Here is a 25,402-nt window from a genome sequence, read left to right on the forward strand (position 1 = left end):
GAAGCGGTACGAGCGCACGGTGCTGAGACAAGAGAGAGAGGGAATAGAGACAACGTCCCTGAGCAGTGACGGGATATATTGACCCAAAGCTTGCAGTGGTATGAGTGCACGTGCCAAGGGAAGACATATAAATAGCGTCCTGTATACCTGACACGAATTTAGGGGAGTACCCAAGACCCTCATAGCCCGAAGAAGATGGGTAACATGGCTAGTAAAAAGGTGAATAAAACCAATCATTAATTGTAACTTGCGTAATTACGTAAGGCCATAAAAAAGCTGATAATGACTATCTTAAGTGACATATGGATCCAAAAATAGAACCGGCCAACCAATTAATAAGCTTTGTTGAATGAAGAGAGACTTTTGTGAATGTCTGTCATTGAGTGAGAGTCCCTGTGTGATTTTTTGACTGCGGAATGAACTTTTCATGTTTTCCAAACAGAGTGAAAGTTTTTTTAACCCTTTGTAGTGTTGTCCTGTATGTGGGAAGTTTTAAGACATTTTAAGTTAGAAACGCAGGTGTGGATTTATTCGGTAAGTTATGGAGCTAGGAAATGCACAAAGGATAGGTTTGTTGAGCAGAAAACTGCAAGCTTTAGCAGTTTAGAAGAGACTTTGTAACGACCTTGAAACTGGAATTTGAGATAACGAAAAGCAGCCCTCCGTGTAAAATACAAAACCTAATTTGAAGAAAGGAGATCTGAAAAAAAAAAGATGTAACGTACTAAATAGGTGCTGACAAAAAAAAAGGGGTGTTTGCGATGGAAAAAGACATACTAGTTGATATCGGCTGTGAAAAGAATATTGGTTTAATTGGAAAAAAAAAGAATTTGAAAAGGTAAAAGACACTCTCCATTGATGGACGTTGTTTATCAAGAAAAGTCCCGAACAGTCTAAACAAGCAGGAGGGTTTTGAAAATAACGAGGAGAAAAGATCTAAGCTATGTGAACTCAGCACAGAAAGGAAAACTGGGAATTAGAGAACCTTACTGAATTTTTAAATTCTTATGGAACTGGCACGGAATTTTAGATTTTGTGCTGAGAGAGAGAGAAATAAAACACAAGATTTGCCCAGCGAACGGGACTGTAAAATAAAACAAAATGTTGGAATGTATACAGCTTGTGTGAAAATTGGATTTCAGTAAACAAAATAGCTATTAAAAATGTGTGGTCTCGTTTTAAATCAAAAAAAAATCTTTGGCAAGTACTTGAATTAGAAGTTAAAAAAAAAATTGGGAATTTAATCTAAAATGCTGTCTTTCCTGATGAGAAGACTGTTATTATGATGGCTTTACTAATGATTTCTGCTGTTTTAACGGATTCTTAATTTCTAAGCAAGTTTTGAAGGCACAAACTCTTAAAAAAGAATTTTTCGAATGATTACGTGAAGTCACATAATGACATCAGGCTTTCTTATAAACCTGTAAAGGAGTTAACCCTTTCCATTGACAGCTGTTTTTACTGGACATTATTAATTTGGATTTCTAAATAGAATAAAAAAGGCTCACCTGACAGATAGAGGAAATGGTGGGATAGTCAGAATAAAAATAAAAACAGAACTAGCCTATGTAATAATACTCGCCTGATACAAATAAAAGAAAGATACTCAAACAAAACAAATTCAAGAGTTAAAGGTTAAGATAAATAAGCTGGAAGAGATTTTTTTTTTAAATGGGACCAGACGGATAGTGCAGTGCGCAGCCATAGCACCATCACCTATGGCAATAGAGCCCACGGTGGATAAGTGTAGTCCACAAACCCAACCTAACCCTTACCTCCGATTTCACAGAGTGACCTCAACATGCATGGATGGGGGCTGAGTAGACCAGAACCTAACACCTGGTGACGACCAGGCTATCTGTTTAAAATTTGCAGATAAAACACTCACCGAGATGGGACCGCAGCGGCTACTTCGACTCTGGAGAATCAGGATACTGGGAACCTTCAGGCCCACGCAAGCACTGGATAATACAGATGGACTACGAGAGATATAGCACACGCAGGAAAGACACAACTACATGAACTAGCTTTGTTTAATTTAACTGCCGAAATATGCATCCCAGCAGCCAAGGACTGGAGCAAGGACAGAACTTATTTTAACGCATGGCTATGTATAGTGTATTAAGTAAGGTTGTAATGCAGCAGGCTGCCGATGCTATGGGCGCCAGTATGGGGAAGGGCGCAGAAATCCAACTGGATGGAATTTCAGTTCTAGAAGCTCATGCCTGGGCGGACGAAGCTGCAAAACAAGCAGCCATATCCACCCCGCAAGAGAAACAGAAGGGTGGGAACAGAACGGAATAAAAAGGGGGGCAGATGGAGTGTGAAGCCCTACCACTGCCCCAACAACCACCCTGGGGACAACAAATCTTCCCAGCACAACCACGCAAGTCCCCCCATAAACCCGTCCATAAAGACTGAAGCCAAAGGGGGGCTAGTAATAAAAGAATCTAAAGAAAGGATATGATTAGGATGCGTCAGCGACTACTTAACCTAAATCTAATGGATATCATTCTTCCTAGCTTCTGTGGGAATGAAACTATAAAGTCTATACCAGAACCTGGCACAACGGATCCTCGAAGGCCCAGAATCCACTACCCTGAGATGCGGCAGGGGTTACGACGATGAATTCCATAGACCTGTATGCAATATCTGACCGGGCTAACAACTTAATGGCATAGTCTTGAGGGGTTTACTGGGGTGGGACTTGGATAACCAAGCCCTACATGCGCGGTGGGGAGATGGCGCGGAAGGGGAACTGTTACAGGTGGCCCATATGATGTAACAAAGGGAGACCCCTTATACCAGATCGATAATATCGGTGAAGCAAGAAACCAAACTCGGTTGCGTTACCATCAGCCTGCCAGACGGGTGATTAAAGTTAACAATTGTACCAGAGGCATTGCCATAACTGACTGTTATAAAAATAACCAAGTGGTTTTATGTCGAGGTATGCCACGAATGACGAATGATGATTGCGGATTCCACCAGATAAACGGATGTATGCTGAGTATTACTCCTCTTGAACACGATCTGGAGACCATCGCTGCCCCGCAAGGGAACGGAGAGTGGTGCGTGAGCATGGGGGCAGCCAACTTAACCATATACATCCCGAGACAACGGAAATCATCCACGGAACAATACCGGAATTAAATGAGGAACAATTATGTCTGGTGCAAGGAATCCAGAATCAAAGATGACAGTATATCCGGCTGATGGAAGAAATAGACAACTTACAGAGAGACACTAACGCAATGCTGGCTGATCAGCCCTGGTACTCAAAGCTATGGGACATTGGACTTGATAATCAAATTCACCCATGGATAAAAATAATATCGCATGTACTTATTGTAATACAGGGCCTGGTTCTGATGGTCATGATGGGATTAACATGTGCACAAATTAAACAGGTCAAACGATACGTCAGGGCACGCACTATGATTAAGGCCATAAGGGATGAAAATTTAAGCTGTCCTACAGGAAGGACTTACCTTATATAACTCTGTGGGAAGGTTTCAGGAGGTCCCGAAGCTTGGGAGATGGCCACCCAGGTGAACGAACCTATCTGGAACTCGCCTACAGGGAGATAGTTATCGGGAAATATGGCCAGCTTGGCCTATAGCCAAGGGCCAAAAGGGGGGAATTGTAAGAGAAATTTGGCATCAGGGGTACCAGCGGGACAAGGGTTAAAGTGCTGGTTCCTGCAATGGCCCATAAGGAGGTAAAAGGCATCTCTTCGGCCTTGTACCAAGGCTCCAGAAGTTATCAATTCAATAATATTCCGACAGGATACGATGTGAGAACCTAAACAGACATTGATAAGACCTTGCGAAGAGGTTCGAGGCGACTCACAGGCACCAAGGAAATGTATAACAAATTCCGACCTAATGAAGTCATTCTAGTCACGGACTAAAGCGGTCACGAGGGTCTTGGCCTGTCAATCCAAAGTAGCACTAATAAGGTAGTCCAATTAGAGAAGTAGCACTGATAAGGTAGTTCAATTAGAAATCTAGGGAGGTCTTGTCCAGGAAGAGAGGGGTTTTGAAATGTATAAAAGTTGTATGATTGTGCTGTTCGGGGAGCATCTCCACTCACAGGCGGCTGTGATAAGAGGTGTTCCCGGACGTTCGGAATAAAGATCGTTATACTTTGCCATCCGTCTCTGTCTGCTACCTTCGAGAATTGCTACTTGGGCTGGGGCGAGCGTCGACCCTCTATATCAGTGGGCCCGCTCGTGGGAGAGGAAGCCTTCCCATCTCCCCCTTACATTGCCAATGTCTCCGTTCACTGACCTCTGAATGCTGGACATTGCGGGTCGAAAAACGCTCCTGGCATTCAGTGTTCAAAGAGTGCAAATGGCAAGAAACACAACAGAGATTGTGTTTCATTCAATTGCATGTACTCATCAATTGCTCATTCACAAATGTCCGGGCTCAGCTGCCCTATGGATCTGACCATATCTTTCAGCCTCCATTTATTCATTCCAGATGTGTTAAAAAATGAGTGGAAAATCTCTGCCAATGTCTCTAAATTACATACTCAAACTAATATGAAACATTGATATCAAAGTAAAGGAACATCAATGAACAATCATACAATGAGTCAATAATCTAGTAATGCTGTGTATTGAGTGCTGGTCGTGCCTGAGGAACTCAAACTGATCTCGCCCCATAATGCATGGCCAGTTAATTTAAATATTTAGATGGCATGTGGAGTGGATTGGAAAGTATCAAGGCTGCGAGGGCTGGTTATCGGCCGCAAGCTACTAGTGAAACCGCCTGCCCTGAAAGCAATGCCTGCTTTTTAAATTTTCAAATGGTTTTCTGGAAACAAGGCCGAGTTTGGCACTGGAAGACATAATGCAATCTTACAAGAAAGGCTAGCTCTCTGTGAAGGAGAGGGACACCATTTTATTACTAGCACCCATTGATGCTGCTCAGTCATTTCAGGTACATTATGGGTTATTTCATATAGGAATAGAAGCCATTGTAATCCTTGTGCACAGTGTTTGCAGGTTGTAGTGTGGGCTCTAAGTGATGTCAGTGCATACAACTCAAAATAGTTGTATGCACTGACATCACTTAGAGCCCACACTATGGTGAACTGTGCAAATTGAGAGCTGAATATGTCTCAATACTCGATAATGCTAAATGTCTGTGCCACGGACCCCATTACAGCCCTATATCATTAGAGGAACAAAGTGTCAGTCTTGATTTTAGTAATAATGCATGTTGAGAGTTTGCCTCGGCAGCAACGACTGTAGGTTTCACACCCCAGAGAATATGACATATGGCACAAGACTGTGAAGAATATCTCTTGACATATCAAATTACTAATGTCTTGGGTTAAGGAACTATTGGTCATCAAATGCTTTAATATTCCTTCATAAAAGGAACAAATTCGATCATGTCTAATATTGGCCAAAGTCAACAAACATATTCTGGCTGTCCATTAAACTAATCTTAGTACGACAAGGAAAGTGACTTTACAGTGAAAGTGTTTAACGATATTGCAGTAAAACATTTTTCTCTTAAAATTATACTCAGCGCTGTTGTCATAGAAACATTTAATACATTCATATGGAATTCCATGTTGCTATTTTGATGGAGGCATTAATCCATTTATTTTAAGAATTCAGTATTGATTTTACGAAGTCATGCTCCCAGCGGGATTCTAATGGATGGAAAATTGGAAAGAGCACCAGCCTGAATTCCTGTTAGAAACATAGAAATATAGCAACATAGAAAATAGGTGCAGGAGTAGGTCATTCGGCCCTTTGAGCCTGCACCGCTATTTAATAAGATCATGGCTGATCATTCCCTCAGTACCCCTTTCCTGCTTTCTCTCCATATCCCTTGATTCCCTTAGCCATAAGGGCAATATCTAACTCCCTCTTGAATAGATCCAATGAACTGGCATCAACAACTCTCTGTGGCAGAAAATTCCATAGGTTAACAACTCTCTGAGTGAAGAAGTTTCTCCTCATCTCAGTCCTAACTGGCCTATCCCTTATCCTAAGACTATGTCCCCTGGTTCTGGACTTCCCCAACATTGGGAACATTCTACCAGCATCTAACCTGTCCAGTCCCGTCAGAATCTTATACGTTTCTATGAGAAGCCCTCTCATCCTTCTGAACTCCAGTGAATAAAGGCCCAGTTGATCCAATCTTTCCTAATATGATAGTCCAGCCATCCATGGAATCAGTCTGGTCAACATTCGCTGCACTCGCTCAATAGCAGATTAGGAGACCAAAACTGTACACAATATTCCAGATGAGGCCTCACTAAGGCCCTGTACAACTGCAGTAAGACCTCCCTGCTCCTATACTCAAATCCCCTAGCTATGAAGGCCAAAATACCATTTGCCTTCTTTACCGCCTGCTGTACCTGCATGCCCACTTTCAGTGACTGATGAACCATGACATCCAGGTCTCATTGCACCTCCCCTTTTCCTAATCTGCCGCCATTCAGATAATATTCTGCCTTCGTGTTTTTGCCCCCAAAATGGATAACTTCACATTTATCCACGTTATACTGCATCTGCCATGCATTTGCCCACTCACCTAACCTGTCCAAGTCACCCTGAAACCTCTCAGTGTCCTCCTCACAGCTCACACCGCCACTCAGTTTAGTGTCATCCGCAAACTTGGAGATATTACACTCAATTCCTTCATCTAAATCGTTAATATATATTGTAAAGAGCTGGGGTCCCAGTACTGAGCCCTGCGGCACCCCACTAGTCACTGCCTGCCATTCTGAAAAGGACCCGCTTATCCCGACTCTCTGCTTCCTGTCGACCAACCAGTTCTCTATCCATGTCAATACATTATCCCCAATACCATGCACTTTGATTTTGCACACCAATCTCTTGTGCGGGACCTTGTCAAAAGCCTTTTGTAAGTCCAAATACACCACATCCACTGGTTCTCCCTTGTCCAATCTGCTAGTTACATACTCAAAAAATTCCAGAAGATGCGTCAAGCATGATTTCCCTTTCATAAATCTATGCTGACTTGGTCCGATCCTGTCACTGCTTTCCAAATTTGTTGCTATTTCATCCTTAATGATTGATTCCAACAATTTCCCCACTACTGATGTCAGGCTAACCGGTCTATAATTACCCATTTTCTCTCTCCCTCCTTTTTTAAAAAGTGGTGTTTCATTAGCTACCCTCCAGTCCATAGGGACTGATCCAGAGTCAATAGACTGTTTGAAAATGATCACCAATGCATCCACTATTTCTAGGGCCACTTTCTTAAGTACTCTGGGATGCAGACTATCAGGCCCCGGGGATTTATCGGCCTTCAATTCCATCAATTTCCCGAACACAATTTCCCGCCTAATAAGGATATCCTTTAGTTCCTCCTTCTCACGAGACCCACTGTCCCCTAGTACATTCGGAAGGTTATTTGTATCTTCCTTCGTGAAGACAGAACCAAAGTATTGTTTCAATTGGGCTGCCATTTCTTTGTTCCCCATTATAAATTCACCTGAATCCGACTGCAAGGGGCCTACGTTTGTCTTCACTAATCTTTTTCTCTTCACATATTTAAAGAAGCTTTTGCAGTCTGTTTTTATGTTACCTGCAAGTTTCCTCTCGTACTCTATTTTACCCCTCTTAATTAAACCCTTAGTCCTCCTCTGTTGAATTCTAAATTTCTCCCAGTCCTCAGGTTTGTTGCTTTTTCTAGCCAATTTATATGTCTCTTCCTTGGCTTTAACACTATCCTTAATTTCCCTTGTTAGCCACGGTTGAGCCACCTTCCCCGTTTTATTTTTACTCCAGACAGGGATGTACAATTGCTGAAGTTCATCCATGTGATCTTTAAATGTTTGCCATTGCTTAGCCACCGTCAATCCTTTAAGTATCCTTTGCCAGTCTATTCTAGCCAATTCACGCCTCATACCGTCGAAGTTACCTTTCCTTAAGTTCAGGACCCTAGTTTCCGAATTAACTGTGTCAATCTCCATCTTAATAAAGAATTCTACCATATTATGGTCACTCTTCCCCAAGGGGCTTCGCACAACAAGATTGCTAATTAGTCCCTTCTCATTACACATCACCCAGTCTAGGATGGCATGCTCTCTAGTTGGTTCCTCGACATATTGGTCGAGAAAACCATCCCTAATACACTCTAGGAAATTCTCTTCCACCGCATTGCTACCAGTTTGGTTTGCCCAATCAATATGTAGATTAAAGTCGCCCATGATAACTGCTGTACCTTTATTGCACACATCCCTTATTTCTTGTTTGATGCTGTCCCCAACCTCACTACTACTGTTTGGTGGTCTGTACACAACTCCCACTAGCGTTTTCTGCCCTTTGGAATTCCGCAGCTTCACCCATACCGATTCCATATCATCCAAACTAATGTCCCTCCTTACTATTGCATTAATTTCCTCTTTAACCAGCAATGCCACCCCTCCTCCTTTTCCTCTCTGCCTATCCTTCCTAAATGTTGAATACCCCTGGATGTTGAGTTCCCAGCCTTGTTCACCCTGGAGTCATGTCTCCGTGATGCCAATTACATCATACCCGTTCACTGCTGTCTGCGCAGTTAATTCGTCCACCTTATTCCGAATACTCCTCGCAATGAGGCACAGAGCCTTCTGGCTTGTCTGTTTAATACACTTTTCCCATTTAGAATTTTGCTGTAATGTGGCCCTTTTTCTTTTTTGCCTTGGGTTTCTCTGCCTTCCACTTTTACTATTCTCCTTTCTATCTTTTGCTTCTGCCTCCATTTTATTTCTCTCTGTCTTCCTGCATAGGTTCCCATTCCCCTGCCATGTTAGTTTAACTCCTCCCCAACAGCACTAGCAAACACTCCCCTTAGGACATTGGTTCCGGTCCTGCCCAGGTGCAGATCGTCCGGTTTGTACTGGTCCCACCTCCCCCAGAACCGGTTCCAATGTCCCAGGAATTTGAATCCCTCCCTTCTGCACCACTCCTCAAGCCACGTATTCATCCAAGCTATCCTTCGATTCCTGCTCTGACTAGCACGTGGCACTGGTAGCAATCCTGAGATTACTACTTTTGAGGTCCTACTTTTTAATTTAGCTCCGAGCTCCCTAAATTCATCTTGCAGGACCGCATCCCCTTTTATACCTATATCGTTGGTACCTATATGCACCACGACAACTGGCTGTTCACCCTCCCTTTTCAGAATGTCCTGCACCCGCTCCGAGACATCCTTGACCCTTGCACCAGGGAGGCAACATACCATCTCGGAGTCTCGGTTGCGGCCGCAGAAATGCCTATCTATTCCCCTTACAATCCCCTTATCTATCACTATCGCTCTCCCACTCTTTTTCCTGCCCTCCTGTGCAGCAGAGCCGCCCACGGTGCCATGAACTTGGCTGCTGCTGCTCCCCCCTGATGAGTCATCCCCCTCAACAGTACCCAAAGCGGTGTATCTGTTTTGCAGGCGGATGACCGCAAGGGACCCCTGCACTACCTTCCTTGTACTGCTCTTCCTGTTGGTCACCCATTTACTATCTGGCTGTGTAACCTTTACCTGCGGTAAGACCAACTCACTAAACGGGCTATTCACGTCATTCTCAGCATTGTGGATGCTCCAGAGTCAATCCACCCGCAGCTCCAGTGGTGCAATGCGGTCCGTCAGGAACTGGAGGCTAATACACATACCCACACACGTAGTCGTCAGGGACACCGAAAGCGTCCCTGACTTCCCACATAGTACAGGAGGAGTATAATACGTGTCCAAGCTGTACTGCCATGCTTAACCCCTAGATAGAATTAATTTGGCAACACCAATGCTAAATGTTACTTACTGCTATAAAAAAGAAAAAGAAAAACTACTTACCAATCACCAGCCAATCACTTACCCCCTTGGCTTTGATGTCACCTTTGAATTTCTTTCCACTTATTTTTTGCCTTCTCTCCCAGCTGCAGCTGCACCGGCTGGCCTTTATAGGCCTCCCGACGTTGCTCCTCGATCTCCCACCTCTCAACTGCCTCACGAACTCCCCGCTGGCCTTTATAGGCCTCCCGTGTTGCTCCTTGATCTCCCACCTCTCTGACTGCCTCACGAACTCCCCGCTGGTCTTTATAACCTCACCAACGTTGCTCCTCGATCTCCTGCCTCTCCGAAGAGTGAAGGTCTCCACCAGGGGCATGATTTTGCAAAATCATCCCTTAAATATTCATAGGCCTTCTAATGCTGCAGCTTTGATTCCACACTTATCCACTTAGTGACTATGTAAGAGATTCACGTGACCTGGCAAACATTAAAAGTGCCTTTGGATGTGTGACCTGTCAAATCAATGAAAAAATTCTTAAGAAAACTTCATCACTACTTCCATTTGTTTTCTACTGAGACTTTAGGGGTCATTTTAGGAGCTTGCATTGCCAATGAAGCCTCAACAATCTGTAGCACATATTTGAAATTCTGGTGCACACTGTCTACGATTCTCTGGCCATTCTTGGTCAAAAGACATGACCAGGTGCTGCCCAGATTATCAACAAGGGGGCAAGGCTACTCACCAGCAATGCAGACTCCTAAAAGTCCCTGATATGTCATTTCCAGCATTCCCCGCTGTGGCAGATGGCTGATGCCAGAGTGGAGCAGGATATCAATTTAATGGTTTATTTTCTTGACTCATTTTGAAGAAACTTTGATGATTTACAATCATGATAAGGCCAAGAAAAAGGGAAAAAGTTGTGGACCACCCAATAAGTTATTTTTTATGGATCTCTAGTCAAGAATTTTCTGGGATTAATTTCTACGACTATGTTGTCTTCTTGACCTGGTTAACTAATTCCTTCTATTGGCTACCCTCATATAATGGAGATGGCTTTAATAAACAGAATAAAACTGAAACAGATGCTGGAAAACAAACATAGTCTTTTGATCAATTTCAGTAAAGCCATTTCTAAGTTTACGATTTACTGTGATAAGAGTTTTTTTTAGAAAATATCACAATTAAAGACATGATTAAGCATTGTGCTAATCATAGAATTAAAAAAAACACAATTCTTTTCATGTTTTGTACAATAATATTTTAAACAGATTCCAGCGTGGAGCTTCCCATGCTCGGAGCATGTGTCATGAACTTGGGCACCCTGAAGGTGTTTAGTGTGCCTGTCCTTTGAAATGATTAGACGGAATATCATAAAGGGTGCACAATATGCACTCCCGGTCTGCAAGGCTCTACTCTGGGAGTGCTAAACCGAGGCTCCATCTGACTGTTCATGTGGATGTACAAGATCCGATGGCAACATCTGAAGAAAAATCTGAAGTGCCCTGGCCAACATTTATCCCTCAACCAGTGCCACTAAAAATGGATGAACAGGTCATTAATCTCATTGCAGTTTGTCGGAGCTTTGCTGTGTGCAATTGTGCTCCAATGTCTGTCTGCATAACTCTTTGTGAAGCATTTTGGGATGTCCTGAGGATGTGGAAGGTGCAACATAAATGCAAGGTTTTTCTTTCTTTAATTGGTGAACTCTATTTATTGTGCATGACTTTTCACTTCTATTCTATTCAGCTACATGTTTACTGATGATGTTATATGCACTCCTCTAGTCACATGCATAGGAATTTGTAGATCCAATGTTGATATTTTATTGGAATCACGGTAGTGCTGGAAAATTCTAAAAGTAGGGTTTCCACTTTGGTGGAATTCTGCCATATTTGTGGCAAGGCAAGACTTTTGCTAACCCAATTGGCCCAGCAGTAACCCTGACTACTTTTCCAGAGTCAGCCTTACTATAATATGTTGCTTGTCAGCGAGGGAGGGAAATCGCGAAGTCTAGTATTGCTCTGGCATTAATAATGGGAAATACCTTGGGCTAGAATTTGATCAAAAACCTCCACCACTGGATTGCCGACCAAAAAAATGCGAAGATTATTCAATTAAGGCCGGTGGAAAATTGATCAAAAAATGGAAAAATTCCATTGGCGAGAAAAATCGATTTTATATGCGGATTCTCGGCGGAAAACACAATCCTGGACAATTTGGGCGGTACTTACTCCAAACTTAGTCTGAGGTGTGAGTTAGGCCTAGGGAGGGGGGGAAAACACAAAAAATATTTTTCCAAAAAACAAAAAAACAAAAAAAATCAGAAAACATTCACAGGATCTTTCTGCACTGAATCGCTGCAAAAGAATTAAAAAAAAACCTTTCACTTGCCTTTTTTTGCATGGTTTCTTACCTACCGCTGGTCAAAGGGCTGCTCCGGCTGGTTTCTCGTGGGCAGTAATTTTTCACTCAGCTACGGAACATCGCTACCATCAAACTGGGGCGGTGGCGGTTTTTTCAGTCTTCCACACATGTTTACTGGTGATGTTATATGCATTCCTCTAGTCACATGCACAGGAATTTGTAGAACCAATGTTGATTTTGAAACTGCCGGCAAAAGACTTTGATGAAACTTGAAATAAACAGGAATACCGCCGAGAAACCGGGCGGAAATAGGGATCAAATTCCAACGCATTGTGTGGGATTTTCCCATTGCTAATTCAGAATTTGACATCACTTCTGATGGAAAATCCTGAAAGTGGGGAGCCCAGTGACACAGGTTTTCTGTCCCTGCCCAGTGAATTTATAGTGATATAACCCCAATCAAACATTGGCCCTTACATTTTGAAATATGTAAAATCATTAAATTGATTATAAATATCGCTTATTGTTAGGGGATGTCTCCACTTATGCTTAATGCCAATAACAGCAGAGGCATAATTAAAACTGGTGGGAAACCAGGAAATAATACAATACATAAGGTTTGCTGATTTCAGCACTACTTGTAAATTACCGCCCATCAAAGCACTTGCTGAATTGTTTAGCAGAGAATTTTGATGTTGCTAAGGCCAATTAAAGCCCTGTTAATCCCCTGGGAGCATAAATCTGTTCTGTTGCCTGCTGCTCAATACAACTGGGACCCAAAGTGTTCACCTGCTGAGTTGCAATCATTTCAATAACACTGAAATAACATTACTACATACAGAATAGAAATGGCGATGTAGAATAGAATTGGGAGAGAGCTGCGTGACTAACAGAAATGTCCATTTCTGGGTCCTACTATATGGTTACCTATACTCTGGAACCTCTCTACATCAACCATTAACCGAGGACTGTTCAAGAAGAAGGCCCACCATCATCTTTTCAGGGTAACTAGGGATAGGCATTAAAAAGGAGTCCTGCCAGTGTTGCCCACACCTCAAGAACATTTTTTATATCCCAATTATTTCACTGAAATCGGCAAGTAAAAACCCCTGGTCTGTCTGTCTTACAGTCTTCAGTGGTTGAAGCATAACTAGAGGGCATTGGGATCTGATAATAGCATGAAGAAGCCTGCTATACTGCAATCCTATTAGAAGGATAATGAGGCATCTGGACAAACTATTAAAGCTGTGAGATGACCCACTTACTAGTGGCAATTTCTTTAAGTGAGTTGACAACTCACAAACTATAGGGCATTGCATATAAAACTCAGGACATAAATGGAAAATCCCGATCATATTCTTCCTATTGGAATTTTGCTATCCAAATTAATGATATTTTTTCTTGTTCAGAGATAAAGGTAAATAACACAGATTCAAATAGTCCTTTTACTTAAGAACTGGATGGAAATTTGGTCAAGGAATGACAAAATGAGGGTTATAAAGATAAGTATGGATAAAATGGCCAAAAGATCTGCTGAACATAATCATGAACTACTAGCATAGGATATTAGCAATTTATGGCACAGAAGGAGGCCATTCAATCCATCATGTCTGTGCCGGCCAAAAAAGAGCCATCCAGCCTAATGTTAATCCTACTTTCCAGCTCTTGGTCCGTAGCCTTGTAGGTTACAGCACTTCAATTGCATATCCTAGTACATTTAAAATATGATAAGGTTTTTGCCTCTACCATCCTTTCAGGCAGTGAGTTTCAGACACTCACCACCATCTGGGTGAAGAACGTTCTCCTCAACTCCTCTCTAATCCTTCCACCAATTACTTTAAATCTATGTTCCCTGTTTATTGACCTCTCTGCTAAAGGAAATCGATCCTTCCTATCCATTCTATTTAGGCCCCTCATAATTTTATATGCCTCAATTAAGCCTCTGTTCCAAAGAAAAGAGCCCCAGCCCATGCAATCGTTCCTCATAGCTAAAATCTCCTCTGTACCCTCTCCAGTGCAACCACATTTTTCTTGTAATGTGGTGACCAGAACTGTATGCAGTACTGTAGTTGTGGCCGAACTAGTGTTTTAGATAGTTCAAGCATAACCTCCTTCTATGCCTCGGATAATAAATGAAAGTATCCCGTGTGCCTTCAACCATCTTATCTACCTGTCCTAATAGCTTCAGGGATCTGTGGACATACACTCCAAGATCTCTACACTTCTCAGTATCAAACCATTTATTGTGTGTTCCCTTGCCTTGTCAGCACTCCCCAAATGCATTAACTTACACTTCTCCGGATTGAATTCCATTTGCCACTTTTCTGCCAACCTGACCAGTCCATTGATATCTTCCTGCAGTCTACAGCTTTCTTCCTCACTATCAAATAAACATAGTGCGAGAGGAAGTATTATGGGGTTTGTAGCCTTCAAAGTGGATAAATCCTCAGGCCCAGATGAAATGTATCCCATTTGCTAAGAGAAGCAAATGAGGAAATAGCAGAGACTCTGACCATCATTTTCCAATACTCTGGCTACAGGTGTGGTGCCGGAGGACTGGAGGACTACTAATGTTGAACCATTGTTTAAAGAGGGAAAAAGGGATAGACTGAGTATTATAGGCCAGTCAGCCTAACTTCAGTGGTGGGAAAATTATTGAAAAAAATTCTGAGTGACAGGATAAATCTTCATTTAGAAAGACACGGATTAATCAGGGACAGTCAGCATGAATTTGTTAAGGGATGGTCGTGCCTGACTAATTTGATAGAATTTTTTGAGGAGGAAGCAAGGAGGGTTGATGAGGGCAGTGTATATGACATCGTGTATATGGATTTTAGAAAAGCTTTGATAAGGTTCCACTTGGCAGATTGGTAACGAAAGTAAAAGCCCATGGGATCCAGGGCAAAGTGGCAAGTTGGATCCAAAATTTGCTCAGAGGCAGGAAGCAAAGGGATGGATGTTTTTGGACTGGAAGGATGTTTCCAGTGGGGTTCCGCAGAGCTCATTACTAGGTCCCTTGCTTTTTGTGGTATATATCAATGATTTAGACTTGAATGTAGAGGGTATGATTAAGAAGTTTGCAGATGATACAAAAATTGGCTATGTGGTTGATAATGCAGCAGAAAGCTGTAGATTGCAGGAAGATATCAATGAACTGGTCAGGTGGGCAGAATGGTGGCAAATGGAATTCAATCCATAGAAGTGTGAGGTAATGCATTTGGGGAGGGAATATGCATTAAGTGGTAGGACACTGAGAAGTGTAGAGGAAAAAATGGAACTTGGAGTGCATGTCCACAGAACCCTGAAGGTAGCCTCCTCTGTTCCAAAGAAAATAGATCCAGCATCTCCAATCTTTCCTTATAGCCAAGTTTTTCCAGTCCAGGCAACATTCTTGTAAATCTCCTCTGCACTCTTTCCAGTGCAATCACATCTTTCCTGTAATGTAGTGACCAGCACTGCACACAGTACTCCAACAGCGGCCGAACCAGTGTTTTATACAGTTCAAGCATAACCTCCTTGCTCTTGTATTCCATGACTCGACTAATAAAGGCAAGTATTTCATATGCCTTCTTAACCACCTTATCTACCTGGCCTGCTACCTTCAGGGATCTGTGGACCTGCACTTCAAGATCCCTTTGTTGCTCTACACTTTTCAGTGCTGTACCATTGAATATGTATTCCCTTGCCAGACCTCCCCAAATGCTTTACCTTACACTTATCCAGATTGAATTCCATTTGCCACTGTTCTATCCACCTGACCAGTTCATTGATATCTTCCTGCAGTCTGCAGCTTTCTTCTTCATTATCAACCATACAGCCTATTTTAGTGTCGTCTGCAAACTTCTTAATCATACCCCCAACATTCAAGTCCAAGTCATTGATATATACCACAGAAAGTAAGGGACCCAACACTGAGCCCTGTGGAGCCCCACTGGTTACTTCCTTCCAGTCACAAAAACACCCATCAACCATTACCCTTTGTTTCCTGCCTCTGAGCCAATTTTGGATCCAACTTGCCACTTTGCCCTGGATCCCATGGGCTTTTACTTTCGTGATCAGTCTGCCATGTGGGACCTTATCAAAAGCCTTGCTAAAATCCATATACACTACATCAAATGCACTACCCTCATTGAATTTTTTGAGGAGGTAACAAGAAGGGTCAATCATGTTAGTCAGACACGGCCTTCCCTTAACAAATTCATGCTGACTGCCCTTGATTAATCCGTGTCTTTCTAAATGAAGATTTATCCTGCCCTTCAGGATTTTTTCCAATAATTTTCCCACTACTGAGGTTAGGCTGACTGGCCTGTAATTACTCGGTTGATCCCTTTCTCCCTTCTTAAACAAAAGGTACAACATTAGCAATCCCCCAGTCCTCTGGCACCATACCTGTAGCCAGAGAGGACTGGAAAATGATGGTCAGAGCCTCTGCTATTTCCTCATTTGCTCGCTTAACAGCCTGGGATACATTTCATCCGGGCCTTAGGACTTATCTACTTTCAAAGCTGCTGAACCCCTTAATACCTCCTCTCTCACTATGTTTATTTCATCTAATATTTCACACTCCTTCTCCTTGATAGCAGTGTCTGCATCGCCCCTCTCTTTTGTGAAAACATGGTTGGATAAAGAAAAAAAGGGAAGCTAATGACAGCATTGTCTTGTTCTTGTCAACAAATTACATTTTGTTCAAGATTAACGGCAATTGTTGAAGCATGCATATGACTTTAAGATGAGAGATCTACCAGAATGTTGATTAAAGATAGTCATTTCTCTCTCTCTATGACCTCTAACTTGAAGCGTTGTCCCATTGCCAGTGTCAAACTTTTTGGATGTTGATCTCCTCAATAACTAGTTATGAAATTCTGCTGTGGGAGACAGTCTCAATGTTTATTTGATATTCTTACAGAATATTCTGTCGTGACCCTGGTATCTTATTTTTTAATTTGGAAGACCCAAACACGATTTTAAAGCAATTGAAAAATGTTTCTGCCAGATCAACTTCAGCTTCAGCTTCTTGGAAGCAGTATTTGCTCATTTACTTTCTACTGCTATTTTTCAGGGCATGCTGCCAGCATTAAAAGTCAAGTTACAAATTTCTCCAACATTGAGGATCATAGGAACAGGAGTAGGCCATTCAGCCCTTTGGGCCTGCTTCGCCATTCAATGGGATCATGGCTGATCTGCAACCTAACTCCATTTACCCACCTTGGGTCGTATCCCTTAATAACTTTGGTTCACAGAAAGCTATCTATCTCCAATTATAAATAAAAATTTGCTATTAGCATCAATTTCTGTTTGTGTGTAGAAGTGTTTCCTAATTTCACTTCTGAAAGGTCTGGCTCTAGTTTTTAGACTATGCCCCCGAGTCCAAGAATCCACACCAGTGGAAATAGTTGCTCTCTATCTACCCTATCGGTTCCTCTTAATAACTTGAAAACATTGATCAAATCACCACCATCTAAATTCTAGGGATTACAACCCTAATTTGTGTAATCTCTCCTTGTAACTAAACCCTTGAAGTCCGGCTAACATTCTGGTAAACTTATGCAGCACTCCCTCCAAGGCCAATGTGGTGCCCAGATCTGCTCACAGTACTCCAGGATTTTGTATGGCTGCAGTATAACTTCCACCCCCTTGTATTCTAGTTCTCTTGATATAAAGGCCAGCTTCCATTAACCTTTTGGATTATTTTCTGTACCTTAATTTGTATTAATCTGTGTTCCTGCAACTAAGTTTGATTGGATGATAGACATCACTGCTGACTAATTTGCCTCCATATTACGAGCAGTAAATTTCATATTACCTAATTTATCACAGTTATTTCAATACAATGCATTTTTTTAAATTCTGTATAATACAAATAAGACTGACATGCTGAGGTCGTGAAAGGCACTATGGCACTCTATAAATTCAGTGTCTTTCTTTTTAGTCTATAGAAGTAATTTCCCGAATATATGCTCCTGGCAGGGAGTTTCACCTGTCGGGAGCTCAATCTGGAAATTTAGATACAAAGTGAAAATTACCATGGTATCTTGAAAAAAATGACTAATTAGATGGATAAAGGAAATTTAGTAGATGTAGAATTTATGGATTTGGATTAACGGGGGTAAATTTCCATGAGGTTCTCCTGTTCATCTGCAGTAGGTTCAGTGTAAGAGCCATGGTGCAAATGCAATTTACAGCACTTTTCCATGGCTTCTGTAACTCTTCATTGAAGTTATGATGGCCAAGCACAAGAACCCTGCGTAAACTTACCCCTAAGATGTCTCATAAGTGGCTTGTTAGTAAATTTTGCAGATTAAACTCAGAGAGTTGTTAACCTGTGGAATTCCCTGCCGCAGAGAGTTGTTGATGCCAGTTCATTGGATATATTCAAGAGGGAGTTAGATATGGCTCTTACGGCTAGGGGGATCAAGGGGTATGGAGAGAAAGCAGGAAAGAGGTACTGAGGGATGATCTTATTGAATGGTGGTGCAGGCTCGAAGGGCCAAATGGCCAACTGCTGCACCTATTTTCTATATTTCTATGTATAGCATCAGGGAACATTTAGCAGTATGGACAGAATGTTGGTTGAATGACAGGAAACAACCGGGGGTGAAATTGGATAAATCTGAAATATAGAAACATAGAAAATAGGTGCAGGAGTAGGCCATTCGGCCCTTTAAGCTTGCATCACCATTCAATATAATCATGGCTGATAATTTTTGCAACTTTAGTACCCTATTCCTGCTTTCTTTCCAAAACCTTTCATCTCTTTAGCCGTAAGGGCTACATCTAACTCCCTTTTGAATATATCTAATGAACTGCCCTCAACAACTTTCTGTGGGAGAGAATTCCACAGGTTCACAATTCTCTGAGTGAAGAAATTTCTCCTCATCTCGGTCCTAAATGGCGTACCCTTTACCCTGAGACTGTGACATCTGGTTCTGGACTTCCCCAACATCGGAAACATTCTTCCTGCATCTAACCTGTCCAATTCCATCAGAATTTTATATGTTTCTATGAGATCCCCTCGCATTCTTCTACATTCCAGTGAATATAAGCCTAGTCGATCCAATCTTTCTTCATATGTCAGTTCTGCCATCCCAGGAATCAGTCTGGTGAACCTTCGCTGCACTCCCTCAATAGCAAGAAAGTCCTTGCTCAGATTAGGAAATCAAAACTGTACACAATGTTCAAGATATGGCCTCACCAAGGCCCTGTACAACTGTAGTAAGGCCTCCCTGCACCTATACTCAAATCCTCTTGCTATGAGCGCCAACATGCCATTTGCCTTCTTCACCGCCTGCTGAACCTGCAAACCAACTTTCAATGACTGATGTACCATGACACCCAGTCTCATTGCACCTCCCCTTTTACTAATCTGTCACCATTCAAATAATATTCTGCCTTCCTAATTTTGCCACCTAAGTGGATAACCTCACATTTATCTACATTATACATTATCTGCCATGCATTTGCCCACTCACCTAACCTGTCCAAGTCACCCTGCAGCATCTTAGCATCCTCCTCACAGCTCACACTGCCACCCAGCTTAGTGTCATCTGCAAACTTGGAGATATTACATTCAATTCCTTCGTCCAATTCATAAATGTATATTGTAAATAGCGGGGGTCCCAGCACTGAATCTTGCGGTACCCCACTAGTCACTGCCTGCCATTCTGCCAAGGACCTGTTTATTCCTACTCTTTGCTTCCTGTCTGCCAACCAGTTTTCTAACCACATCAATTACGCCAATATCATGTGCTTTAATTTTGCACACCAATCTCTTGTGTGGGGCCTGATCAAAAGCATTTTGAAAGTCCAAATATAGCACATCCACTGGTTCTTCCTTGTCCACTCTACTGGTTACATCCTCAAAAAATTCTGGAAGATTTGTCAAGCATGATTTCCCTTTCATAAATCCATGCTGACTTGGACCGATCCTGTCACTGCTTTCCAAATGCGCTGCTATTACATCTTTAACAATTCAGTCCAACATTTTCCCCACTACCGATGTCAGGCTAACCGGTCTATAATTTTCTTTTTTCTCTCTCCCTCCTTTTTTAAAAAGTGGGGTTACATTAGCTACCCTCCAATCCATAGGAACTGATCCAGTGTCTATAGAATGTTGGAAAATGACCACCAATTCATCTACTATTTCTAGGACCACTTCCTTACGTATTCTGGGATGCAGACTATCAGGCCCTGGGTATTTATCGGCCTTCAGTCCCATCAATTTCCCTAACACAATTTCCTGACTAATAAGGATTTCCTTCAGTTCCTCCTTCTCGCTAGACCCTCGGTCCCCTAATATTTCCGGAAGGTTATTTGTGTCTTCTTTAGTGAAGACAGAACCAAAGTATTTGTTCAATTGGTCTGCCATTTCTTTGTTCCCCGTTATAAATTCACCTGATTCTGACTGCAAGGGACCTACATTTGTCTTCACAAATCTTTTTCTCTTCACATATCTATTGAAGCTTTTGCAGTCTGTGTTTATGTTCCCTGCAAGTTTTCTCTTAAACTCTATTTTCCTCCTCCTTATTAAACCCTTTGTCCTCCTTGTGAATTCTAAATTTCTCCCAGTCCTCAGGTTTGCTGCTTTTTCTGGCCAATTTATAAGTCTTTTCCTTGGATTTAACACTATCCCTAATTTCCCTTGTTAGCCACGGTTGAGCCACCTGCCCTGTTTTATTTTTACACCATACAGGGATGTACAATTGTTGAAGTTCATCCATGTGATCTTTAAATGTCTGCCATTGCCTATCCACCGTCAACCCTTTAAGTATCATTTGCCAGTCTATCCTAGTCAATTCACGTCTCATACCATCGACGTTTCCTTTCTTTAAGTTCAGGACCTGAATTAACTGTGTCACTCTCCATCTTAATGAAGAATTCTACCATATTATGGTCACTCTTCCCCAAGGGGCCTTGCACAGCAAGATTGCTAAGTAATCCTCTCTCGTTACACAACACCCAGTCTAGGATGTCCAGCTCTCTAGTTGGTTCCTCGATGTATTGGTCTAGAAAACCATCCCTTATACACTGCAGATAATCCTCCACCACCGTATTGCTACCAGTTTGGTTAGCCCAATCTATATGCAGATTAAAGTAACCAATGATAACTGCTGTACCTTTATTGCACGCATCCCTAATTTCCTGTTTGATGCCATCCCCAACCTCACGATGACTATTTGTAAGTCTGTACACAACTCCCACAAGCGTTTTCTGCCCTTTGGTGTTCCGCAACGCTACCCATGCAGGCTCCACATCATCCAAGCTAATGTCCTTCCTTACTATTGCGCTAATCTCCTATTTAACCAGCAATGCTACCCCACCTCCTTTTCCTTTCTGTCGATCATTTCTGAATATTGAATACCTCTGGATGTTGAATTCCCAGCCTTGGTCACCCTGGAGCCATATCTTCATAATCCCAATTACATCAGATCCGTTAACAGTTAATTCATCCACCTTATTACGAATGCTCCTCGCATCGAGACACAGAGCCTTCAGGCTTGTTTTTTTAACACTCTTTGTCCTTTTAGAATTATATTGTAATGTGGCCCTTTTTGATTTTTGCCTTTGATTTCTCTGCCCTCCACTTTTACTTATCTCCTTTCTACCTTTTGCTTCTGCCCCCATTTTACTTCAATCTGTCTCCCTGCATAGATTCCCATTCCCCTGCCATATTAGTTTAAACCCTCCCCAATAGCACTAGAAAACACTTCCCCTAGGACATTGGTTCTGGTCCTGCCCAGGTGCAGACTGTCCGGTTTGTACTGGTCCCACCTCTCCCAGAACCTGTTCCAATTTCCCAGGAATTTGAATCCCTCCCTCTTGCACCATTCCTCAAGCCACATATTCATCTTAACTATCCTGCTATTTCTACTCTGACTCGCACGTGGCACTGGTAGCAATCCTACTTTTTAATTTAACTCCTAGCTCCCTAAATTCAGCTTGTAGGACCTCATCCTGTTTTTTACCTATATCGTTGGTACTTATATGCACCACGACAACTGGCTGTTCACCCTCCCCCTCCAGAATGCCCTGCAACTGCTCCGAGACATCCTTGACCATTGCACCAGGGAGGCAACATACCATCCTGAAGTCTCGATTGCGGCCGCTCTTTTTCCTGCCCTCCTTTGCAGCACGCCACCCATGATGCCATGAACTTGGCTGCTGCTGCCCTGTCCTGATGAGTCATCTTCCCCGATAGTACCCAGAGCAGTTTATCTGTTTTGGAGGGAGATGACCGCAGGGGATCCCTGCACTACCTTCCTTCCACTGCTCTGCCTGATGGTCACCCATTCCCGATCTGCCTGTGTAACCTTTATCTGCGGTGTGACCAACTCACTAAATGTGCTATTCACGACATCCTCAGCATCACGGATGCTCCAGAGTGAATCCATGCACAGCTCCAGTGCCACAATGCGGTCTGTCAGGTGCTTCAGCTGGACACACTTCCTGCACACATAGTAGCCAGGGACACTGGAAGCATCCCTGGCTTCCCACATAGCACAGGAGGAGTATGACATGGGTCTGGGCTCTCCTGCCATGACTTAACCCTTAAATTAACTTAATTTGGCAACAATGCCAAAGGTTACCTACTGATAAGAAAAAAAAAGAAAACTAAAAAGATTACATACTCACCAATCCACCAGCCAATCACTTACCCTCTTGGCTGTGACATCACACTTCGATTTCTCATTACTTCTTTGTTTGCTTTTGTCCCTGCACCAGTTGGCCTCTCTGACTGCCGCTGCTCCTGGCCTTTTATAGGCCTCGATCCTGGACCTCCCACTCCCGACTGCCTCTCCAACTGCCGCTGCTCCTGGCCTTTTATAGGCCTCGATCCTCAACCTCCCGCTGCCGACTGCCTCTCCAACTGTTGCTGCTCCTAGCCTTTTATAGGCCTCGATCCTCGACCTCCCACTCCCAACGGGTATGGGAACCTATTCAAAGTGGTTCAGGTAGCATGCATAATTCACGCTACCTACTCATGATTAGAGTGCTGATCTCAGCACTAAACGTGCTGCTGGTTGGCTTCGTTCTCAACAGAGGACCCAATACCAGGTGCGATCTACTGGTCAATAAAATTTGGCCTAGTCTTTCTGCACTACTTGAAGGTGAGGTGCTTTGTTGCAGAAGCACCTTGTTGTCACTCTGAAGCTGTGGACCAACAGGGAAGAGAGAGGGCAAGAAGGTTCTCAAATGCGGCACTGGAGGCTTTGGTCCTGGAGGTGCCACGTCCTCTATCCGCAGGGGGGCAGGAGGCCTTCTAAGCACCATGCCAGAAGGCAGTGGGAGGAAATAGCACAAGCCGTCAGTACCAAGTATGTTGTTCTCAGGACCTGGATCCAGTGCTGCAAGCTTATTGACCTCACACAAGTGGTCAAGGTGAGTGAATGCATCTTCAAAAGCCATAAGCCCACAAGCCTCACACACTGTGCTCAATGCACCACAGCCCCAGCACTTACCTGCCAACAATCTCCAGCAATTATGACTCATAATTCACAATCATAGCTTCACATCACCCTCACACACTTAGCACTGCTGCAAGACACACACTCATACCTCCCACATTGCACACACTGCCAGTTATTCAACCGCAGCAGTCACATATCTCAAACACATTGCTCCACACTCACTGACACACATCCCTTTCTCTTGTAGGCAAAGGTAACACACGACCACCGTGAGTAGCAGCAGATGGGTAGAGGGGAAGCCAGACTTCAGAACCTGACTGAGCTGGAGGAGACGGTGCTGCAGATAATTGGAGGGGCCAACACTGAGGCCGTGGTGAGCGGCAAGGTTGTAAGCATTGCTGATGATAGTATGCTCACACCTAATCCTTCTTCTCACAGCCTGCTTCTCCCTCATCCCACAATCTCTTCTCACTTACAAGCTACTGAGGTGATCCACTGGTGTAAGCATGCACATCTTGCTTTTCCCCTTCCTCTCCCCTCCCACAACCTGACTCTTGTGCTTTCTCCTATCTGACACGCAATAACTGCCACCTGCAAAGGCTGTACCCGACTTTGTGGAGGAGATGAAGGGGAAGAAGAGGCACTGTCACTCAATCTGACACTCCGAGGCACCAGCTCAGGAAATAGCTGTGTGTGTACTTTAGAGGGTAATTACAGAGGCGGGATCTGCATGTGGTGAGTCACCGGGCACGTGGGCTGCAGCCAGGCCAGGGGGAAATGTTAGCTTGGGTGCTCGCTCACCAGAGGGTGAGTTGGCGCAGGGGTTCTGCTACACAGGGTCAGGTGGGCATGCACACAGAATGGTAAGCCAGTCACAGAGCCTCTTTTCATTCCAACATTGCACGGGGCTTTATGCAGAGTTTGGAGCCCATGATTTCCAGGATGGAATCTATGGGCAACACCATTTGGACACATGTTGCTAGGTGTCTTGGGCAATGTCACAGCTTCAATTGCAGCACAAGCGGAAGCGACCCAACGTCTGAGTGCTGCAGTGGAAGCTTACACTGCTTTCCTGCTGTCTCAGCTTGGTGCCACCCATACTCAGACTGATGCCATTATGGCTGTGTTTACGAATGTGGAAAGGGGCTTGCAGGGTTTCACATCAGTCCAGCGATCTGCGCTCAAACAGATGGCTAGGAATGCTGAGGCACTGCCCCGGGCGAGTGGCAGCGGCAACACGGAGTGAAAACCTGCTGTCCTCTCTCAGAATGATAACTTGCTTACTCCCACCCCTTCACTCCGCCAGTGTCCTTGCTGCTGCCTGACAGACAACCAGCTCAGATTGCTGCTGCCCATGCCGAGGTGGGGCAGCCCACATCAGGGCCTTCTAGGCCCAGAGTTGCTTGAGGTCATCCTGTAAGGCCATCTTCAGTATCCCCCACAGAAAGTCATCAGCCTTCCACTAGCTGTGCTGCAGTCACTGGGGGAGCACTGTGTAGCAGCACTAGAAGAGGCAAAGGAACACAAAAGACAGACATTAAGGAAATGCACAGGGGTGATTAGTTGATTAGTTGATGTTGTGTAGTTTTGCATTGATTAATCTATAAATGATGTTTGGAATGTTTGTTTTGTGGTGGCTCTCATTTCAGTTTTGTGCCCAAGAGGATGCTGTGATGTTCTATGACAGAGGGTTGGTAAGGTGGGGAAGAGGTGAGCAACGGGGATCTGGGGTTTCATTCAGGGGAACCGGATTCTTATGAGGTGCTCACAGACAGCCCGTCTGGAATGGGGATCTGTTGCCTGTTTCCTCTCTTCCTCCTCCTCCCTTCCTTCTCCTCTTCCTCTTGAGGTGGTTACAGAACCCGTGGTGG

The sequence above is a fragment of the Pristiophorus japonicus genome, chromosome 5 (assembly GCF_044704955.1).
Source record: "Pristiophorus japonicus isolate sPriJap1 chromosome 5, sPriJap1.hap1, whole genome shotgun sequence".
NCBI classification, from domain to species: Eukaryota; Metazoa; Chordata; class Chondrichthyes; family Pristiophoridae; genus Pristiophorus; species Pristiophorus japonicus.